Source organism: Phasianus colchicus, chromosome 6, assembly GCF_987193195.1.
Source record: "Phasianus colchicus chromosome 6, bPhaCol1.hap1.1, whole genome shotgun sequence".
Lineage (NCBI taxonomy): Eukaryota > Metazoa > Chordata > Aves > Galliformes > Phasianidae > Phasianus > Phasianus colchicus.
The window spans coordinates 10,655,654-10,663,133 of NC_143441.1; the positions used below are offsets into that span (position 1 = coordinate 10,655,654).

General features: G+C 42.3%; 2 long non-coding RNA genes across 2 annotated transcripts; one reads left to right on the forward strand and one right to left on the reverse strand.

Moving 5' to 3' along the window:
• Positions 1-1,110: 1,110 nt before the first annotated feature.
• LOC149917418 (uncharacterized) lies at positions 1,111-2,302 on the reverse strand. The gene is made up of 2 exons (XR_016467668.1): positions 2,199-2,302; positions 1,111-1,295 (listed from the first exon to the last, which is right to left on the reverse strand). It is a non-coding gene; the product is annotated as an uncharacterized LOC149917418 (long non-coding RNA).
• A 20-nt stretch (positions 2,303-2,322) lies between these two features.
• LOC149917419 (uncharacterized) lies at positions 2,323-6,674 on the forward strand. The gene is made up of 3 exons (XR_016467669.1): positions 2,323-2,376; positions 3,025-3,446; positions 4,655-6,674. It is a non-coding gene; the product is annotated as an uncharacterized LOC149917419 (long non-coding RNA).
• Positions 6,675-7,480: the final 806 nt, after the last annotated feature.

Below are 7,480 nucleotides of genomic sequence, written 5' to 3' on the forward strand. Positions count from 1 at the left end.
CATCCTACAGATATCCTCACCTTCTCCACTGTTCTGTTGGTGGGTATTGCATTTCTAGGGGACATTATTGTTCTGGGCAACTCTTTGTTCGCATTTCAGCATCACGACACCAACTGCATACTGTCACCTGTGTACTTAGTATAATATTGTCACTTGAAATCCTTGTAATGAAATGATGAAGGTTCCATATAAGAGAAATTCTCAGCAGTGCCTATAAAACACCATTTAGGCAGATTTACAGCTCTCTAGCCAGACTCATATGAAATAGGAGCTGTTGTTGTTTTGTGGTCACTGAATGCACACTGGTGTGCAGCACACCAGGGCTGTCCCTGGCTCCCCTCCATGTCCTGCAAAGGAACCCCAGCAGCACTAGGGAAGCCTCTCACTGCTGCACTGGGTGCACAGGGAGTGTTGCTTTACTGCAGTGAGAGTGGGAAACGTGTTGGACTGTGAGTGTTTGAAATTAAAGGTTTCCTGTTTGGTGTCGGTATGCCAAACTTTGCCCACAATTGATAAGCACAGAGGGTTGGCTTCAAACCCGGCTTCTTTAAATGGGACTGCTGATAACATCTAAAGAGCTTAGAGATGAAAGCAAGTAGGGCCATGAGAGATATCGTTACTAAAGGGAGGTTTTGGCACGTATCTAAAAAAGAACGCACCCCCAATTATTTGTTCTTTCCCTCATTTTGTACTCACCAAGCTGCAGTTCTGAACTTGTGTGTAAGAACTAATGTATTACTGTTTGAGTTATTTCAGAGCTTCCTCTTTAGTATTACTAATTGACCCTCTGATGGATGCTTACTCCCCTTACTTTATCACAGTAATGTTGTTCTAGCTAATTCCCTGCTGAAGCAGCAGAGCTACCCATTAAGCAAGCGCTATGAGCAGATAAGGAACAGCAGCGTGATTTATGCATTGCATCAGGAAACAGGGACAAATATTGGCATCAAGGTGACTTATTTGCCTGTGAAGCCCAGAGCAAAGAGGTCCACAGCAGGGAGCACCAGACATCAGTTCAGCGTTCTGCTGTAAGCAGGGAACTAAACAGTTTTTCCTTCTCTAAGCAAGTGCAGAGGATGCAAGAAAGAAGGCAGAAGAAGAAGGCTGCCAGACACATTGTGTATCTTTAGTTCAAAATGGTAGATATAGAACAAGGAGGCCTACACAAGAGCCTTGGGGCTCACAGGAGATGTCTTGGGAATGGCAGGCTGGCAGACAGCACAGGCAGACAGGAGGCGACGCTGTATCTGAGGCAGGGGCAGTCACATCAGTGGGGTCACTGCAGGAAGCACAGCCTGGTTCCAGATAGAGCACAAGGTCACCAGACACAGAGAGACAGCCACAACAAGGTGTACATTAGCTAAGCTCTCTGCCTCAGCACTTTCTCATCTCATTGAGAGTAGGGTATTTGACTGAGTGCTAGGAAGAGGTTTGTCCCACCCTACGTACAGAAACACTAACCTTGCCAACTGCAAACTATTGTAGCACTCACAGAGAACTAGGGAGATGCTTAAAACAGAAATCAAAACAGACAACAGAAAAACATGACTACTTTTTTTCTTTTTTTTTCTTTTTTTTCTTTTTTTTTTTTTTGGCTGTCAAATGACATGGTGAGTGATGATTCGTGTTTTTTATTTGGATACTGACAACTTTCTTTGCTTCACCTTTCACAGCCATCATGATGATATGTTTCTTAGTATCACAGCTCTGTTATAGGTGATATTCCACCCAAATCCTTACGGGAACATAAAATAAGAATTGCTTTCCAGGGCCAGACCTGAGGTGTGCCTGTCCCTGCATCCTGTCACTAATGCCTAAAAACAATGTAATAAACAAATGGGCATCTATAAGAGGGCTTCTCCTGCTAACAAGATACAGCTTATTAGTGTGAGCTGTCCTCGAGCTATAGCCCACATCAACATCATTGTGTTTAATGGCCCCCTATGGCCCTTTCTTCCACAAATTTTTTAATTGCTTGCTGAGATCATTTTGGTTTTGGCCTCCTCAACATCCTGAGTTCCAAAAGATAAAAGTGTGTTTTGTGAAGGATCACATCCTGCTTCATTTCCAAGAATAAATGGGATCAGGCACATTCAGGATAGGAGAAATGGAGCACTACAGACCTCTTAGATTTACAATACTGCATAGTGCTAGACAGAAACCCAACTGAAAGTCCCTACTATTGCCTATATACCCACCTCCATCTGCTTCTCTTGTATGGTACTACAGGATATAGAAATCCATATGGTAGGAAGCAGCCTCAGATTGTTCCAGGAGAAGTTTAGGTCATATATCAGGAAGAACTCTGTCATAAAAGGGGTGGCAAGGCATTGGAACGGGCTGCCCTTGGAGGTGCTGGAGTCTCCATCCCTGGAGGTATGTATTTAAGAGATGTGTAGACGTGCCACTTAGGGACATGATTTAGTGGTGGAACTGGCAGGGTTAGGTGATAGTTGGACTTGGCCATCTTAAAGATTTCTTCTAATCTGAACAATTCTTTCAATCTATACACAGCTTTAAACAGAGGTAAGCAATCAGCACTCGAGTTGCCTTCTCTCATAAGACCACCTCATAAGTGAAAATGAAAGATAGAAGTCAGGCAAAGTGTGTCTTCATGTCCTCCATGCCAAAGGGTAGCTCACTCTAAAGTTACGTCAATTCATTTAAAGCAGAATTTAGTAAGTCTGATGTTTCCTCGTGGGATTTTCAAACTGCTGAACTGGGCAGTGTTCTGCTAGCTTTGAAGTGATCAGGCACTTATTCAATTCCTGTGTTTTTGAGATACTCATAAGAAATCTATCTAGAGACTGGAGTTCAACAGGTGTTGGATTGTGCTCTCAGATACAGAGTTTGAATTTTGGGTAGTGCTCTGTGGAGCCAGAAGTTGGACTTGATGATCATTGTGGGCCCCTTCCAACTCAGGATATTCTGTGATTCTCTGATCTTTTAAGAACAGACTAGCTGAAAGCTAAGCAGTGACCCTGAGCTGCTTCTATGTGGTGTGTGATGCTCCATTTTCTGTAGGATCCATTTTCTGAGCAGCTTGAGTTGATGTTCAAAGCAGTTGGACAGACGTGAGCCAAAGGAACAGATCAACAGATCCTTGAAGGAGGGCCAAGGAGAATAGAATCAGGGCCAGAGCAGGACTTGTCCATGGATTGCAGGAAGGGGAAGGTCTCACGTGCAGACACAAGGATGTGGCATCAATGAAGCTGAGCCTTTGACTGGGGGAAAAGCAGAAAGAAGGATCATAGCTGGGAAGGCTTCACAGTGGCGAGCAAAGCTTCCAGACAGAGGATACTAAACTCTGAAGCAGGCTGTGACTTCTAAATACTGGTTCTACTATGAGAGACCAAACCCTCTCCAGCACTGTCCTGCTGCCACAGATGCTCCATAGCTCTGAGTCACCTCTGTGCACAGTGTCTGAAGGTGGATGCCAAAAAAAGGTAAAACACTTCTGAGAGGCTGAAATGTTGCCTTAAGCTCCTTGGGTGTCAGCACTCTTACCTGCAAGAGGAGCAGCCCAACTCAGCAGCTCACAATATTGTGAAATGCAGTCAATTAATGCACGGAATGCTTCGTGAGCTATTGAAAGCACCGTATAAATGCTAAATATTATTATTGAATTACAGCATGATTGAAACAAATTGATTTGTTAGGAAAGTTTCAATGAATCATATTCATAACAAATTCCATTTAATTTACAACAGTGACTCATTAACTGGCTCTTCTGCTGATTTATTTATACATCCTGCTGAAAAGATAACTGACTTTAAAAATTAGATCTTAAGATAACTGAGCTTCAGAACTGTGGGATCAAGAATTTTCTAAGTATAGTAGTATGAATCCATATTTAGATATCCCATTTTCCATCAAATTTAATCCTGATGAAGGTTGTGCAAAGAACCTGCAATAAAATGTGCCTTTTGTTGAGTTCTCTGAGATTGCCTGAAAATACAGTGCTTCTCCGAAGGACCAGTGCTTCATTAAATTTGATCCAAAATTAAATGTAACATTTTCTGATTCTCTGCAGGCTTCACTATGCAGGGTAATTAGAAGCTATGAAGGATCAAGTACCAGAAACCCATATTGCTCCTAGATTGAAACCACAAATAAATGTGTGTGAGCTCTTTCTTAGGGGGTAACAGTTCAAACTGCAAGATGGAATAGTTTAGGATGATATCTTTGGACTTATTGTGCCTCAGTTTCCCTCTTTGCAACAGAGAGCCAGGGATGCAGCCCTTATAATATTAAAGAAAACGTAGTTGGGATGTTTGAATGAAATACACAACAGCAAGGGATGGGAACAGCATTGTCACAACCAGAGGGTACCAGTGTGTCCCTCTGATGTTCTCATTCTGATTGCTCCGTTATGTCAATACTATTTCAGACCACCACAGCTGTCTCTGTTCAGTAGCTGAGACATGAGTGGCTGCAGTTTCTCCCCATATCCTTGCTGACCTTACAGAAGTGTGGACTCGAGTTTATTGCCTTAATGTAACCCTGCTGACTTCCAGCCAAGGAGCTGACTACATCTCCCTTTCCTCTTCAGTTTCCTTCCTTAGTAGCTGAAATCTCAAGCTAGCCTCACACTTAATAGTTCTGCTTCAGAGGTAGAACATAGGCCTCTTGAAGCTGACCATTTTCTCCACAGCAGGGCCAGTCCTCCAAAAGACCTTCACCTGAAGATGGTGACATCCTCTACCATGCCTGGGTTCGGGAATTCCAACTGCAGGCTACAGGCCAAGTCAAGAACATCGAGAAGACATGTTCATATTTCCAGATCAGTACCAGACACAGCTCTGCAGATATGAAAAAGAAACCACCCTTGTCAGGGTGTCCCAGGAAAGGACAAAGAGCAACACTGGGAAGGTGGTGGCATCTGTGTCCTTGCAGATAGCCAAGGACAAAATCCAACCAGACAAGGCACTGAGCAACCTGCTTAGCACTTCACTTAGTGAATAACCAGAGATTCTATGCAGAATCTCAAGTCCTGCAAGCTGTTCTGCAGCTCCCTAGCAAGCAGTCGCCCCCCCACCTCACCCTTAGGACAGTTTTTCTTCAGAGCCAATCCCGTTTCAGTATCAGGGACTTGAATTTGGCCTTACATCTGATGATCTCAGAAGAGTTCATTAGGTCAGGAAAAAGATTTTTGGGGAGCTTCCCTAGTCACAAACCCCTTAGTCCAGCATCACCACAAGTGATGATAGCTTGTATCAAACACTCATTATTAACAGTAGTGCATTAATGACCGAATCCGAAGCAGAATGCTGCCAAGGGACAAGTATTTAACTACTGCAGGAAACTGCAGAGACAAGGCTTCTTTTGGCAAGAAGGCAAAGAGATTAAGTGTGTTGAGTTTTTTGTTGTTTTTGTTACTGCAGTAAGGGAAGGGAGCAGAAAAGGTCAGATGGAGAGAGAGGAGAGAGAGGACTGCACAGGAGGTGACTGGATTGCAAGAGAAAGTGAGGAGGGACAGTAGGGACAAGAGAGATTCTTACATGTTTGAGCTGGGTTTAAGGAAAAAGCATCTCGCTTCTCTGCAGAGAATTTACCTACTCCTACTCAAAAGCAATAAAGTCAAATAGAAAAAGACTAGATGAGCTGGGGTAGAAAATTTATACAGAGGGCTTCCAAGAGACAACTAAAGAAAATGGAAATTTCCTGTAAAACCAGATGTAAGAGGATGACAAATGCACTGGTCACCACGAACAGTGGCACTGTGGTTATAGGCAGAGAGGATCCTGAATAAGGGCTGTCTTCTCTCCTCCTCCCCATACTGCAGAGCCCCTGTGATACCTGAACCCATCCACAGGGGATGGGGAGCAGGTCATGTCAAATTGGGGTGGGACAGGGTCACTTGGGACTGCCATGAAGGCTGAAACAGGCTGGGATGCAAGATTAATACCACAGATACTGTCATACATGTCAGAATCTAATAGTTTTGCTGCTGTTGCTTTCATTTAACACTATGGCACAGACTGGAATAGGCATGTTGACCACAATTAACAAATAGGTTTCTAAAACTTAAAAAAAGGCAAGTACTGGCAATTCTTGAGAATTTTATACATTTTTTTTTTCCAAGCCTGAAAAGAAACCCAGTGATACCTCTGAAATAACAGGAATGAGATGGCTGAAGTGTTGTATAAAGGCCACCTTTAAAACTTCCTTGTTATTTTCTGATCGTCATTTTTGATCTTCTTCAATCAAATGGAGCATCACTTATGAACTGATGAAAAGAGAACCTTCATCTGGTTATTAACTCCTTGATGAAAGACCTGTAAAAAGTGCATTGTTCATTTACACAGCTTTGGAAAATATTGAAAACGAACTAAATTCTTTATGAGCTACATGCCTTCTTGCAAGTTATAATTGGGCATACACATCGGAAAAGCAGACCAGCTACAGTTGCAGAGATGGAAACAGGGTCATGCAGTTGTCATTAAAATAAATGAGTTATTAAGCTCCTCATTTCCTTCTTCGTTACACCTGTAAAGGAGACAACTGCTGCAGGTCTCAAGGTTAGAGCTGGGCAACTGATTCTCTTTATTCTAGGAAAACAAAACAATACAGAAAAACTCAAGGCCGAATATGTTTGTTCAACTGTGTCACACGGCAGAATGTTTCAGTTCCTCCCTCTCTGAGTAAAAGGGGGAAAACCAAAGAAACTTCAGTTTTTTCCTCCATATTGGCAAACCAGTTATTTATTTATTTATGTATTTATTTTGGTTTAAGCTCATGCTGAAGCTATAAAGGTTACTTAAATCAAAATAAATGTGGCTTGCTTCTGCTGCCGTTAAAATGTTTTATCTTTAGTTGAGCTAAATGTTTGATACAAATTTTAATCCAAATCGGTTTTGTTTTCTTTCTTTTTTCTCACACGAGGGAACAAAACATAACTGAAAATTAATTTCAGGTATGTCAGAAACAAAGTCTTTTCTCCAGTCTCTTTGTTGAACCAATGTACTACATAACCACAACAACAAAAAGGCTGACTAGCAATTACAAGCAACAGGCCCAATAGGGAGGGGATAACTGGCCTACATTTAAGGCAGTTATGACTCTCATTTAAGTGATGTCTTGGATTTCTACCACTCAGCACCTATTAACTTCAGGGCATTAAATCCCCAATTGTGTTGGAAATGAGGGTGCTGTGTAGCTGCATTGTAGCTGTGCTCTCACACCTCAGCATTTGAATTGCTTTTGCTGTGTGTAGGTTGGAAAGGTAGGTAGGTCATTTTCCAAATGGCTGTCTGTACACACTTTCTTGTTTTGAAAAAAAAAAAAAAAAAAAAAAAAAAGTCATTAGGATAACGATCTTGGCTCTACCGTCCAGAATTTGCTCCTATTGCATTTTCCATTTCCTTCTGGGTGACAGCTCCTGCAGTGATGCTGGAATGGCAAACATCTGTATTCTGATCAAATTGCCTCTGGCCTGGCCATGCATCAGTCATGCTAAGCAGGAGAGCACAGAGTTAAA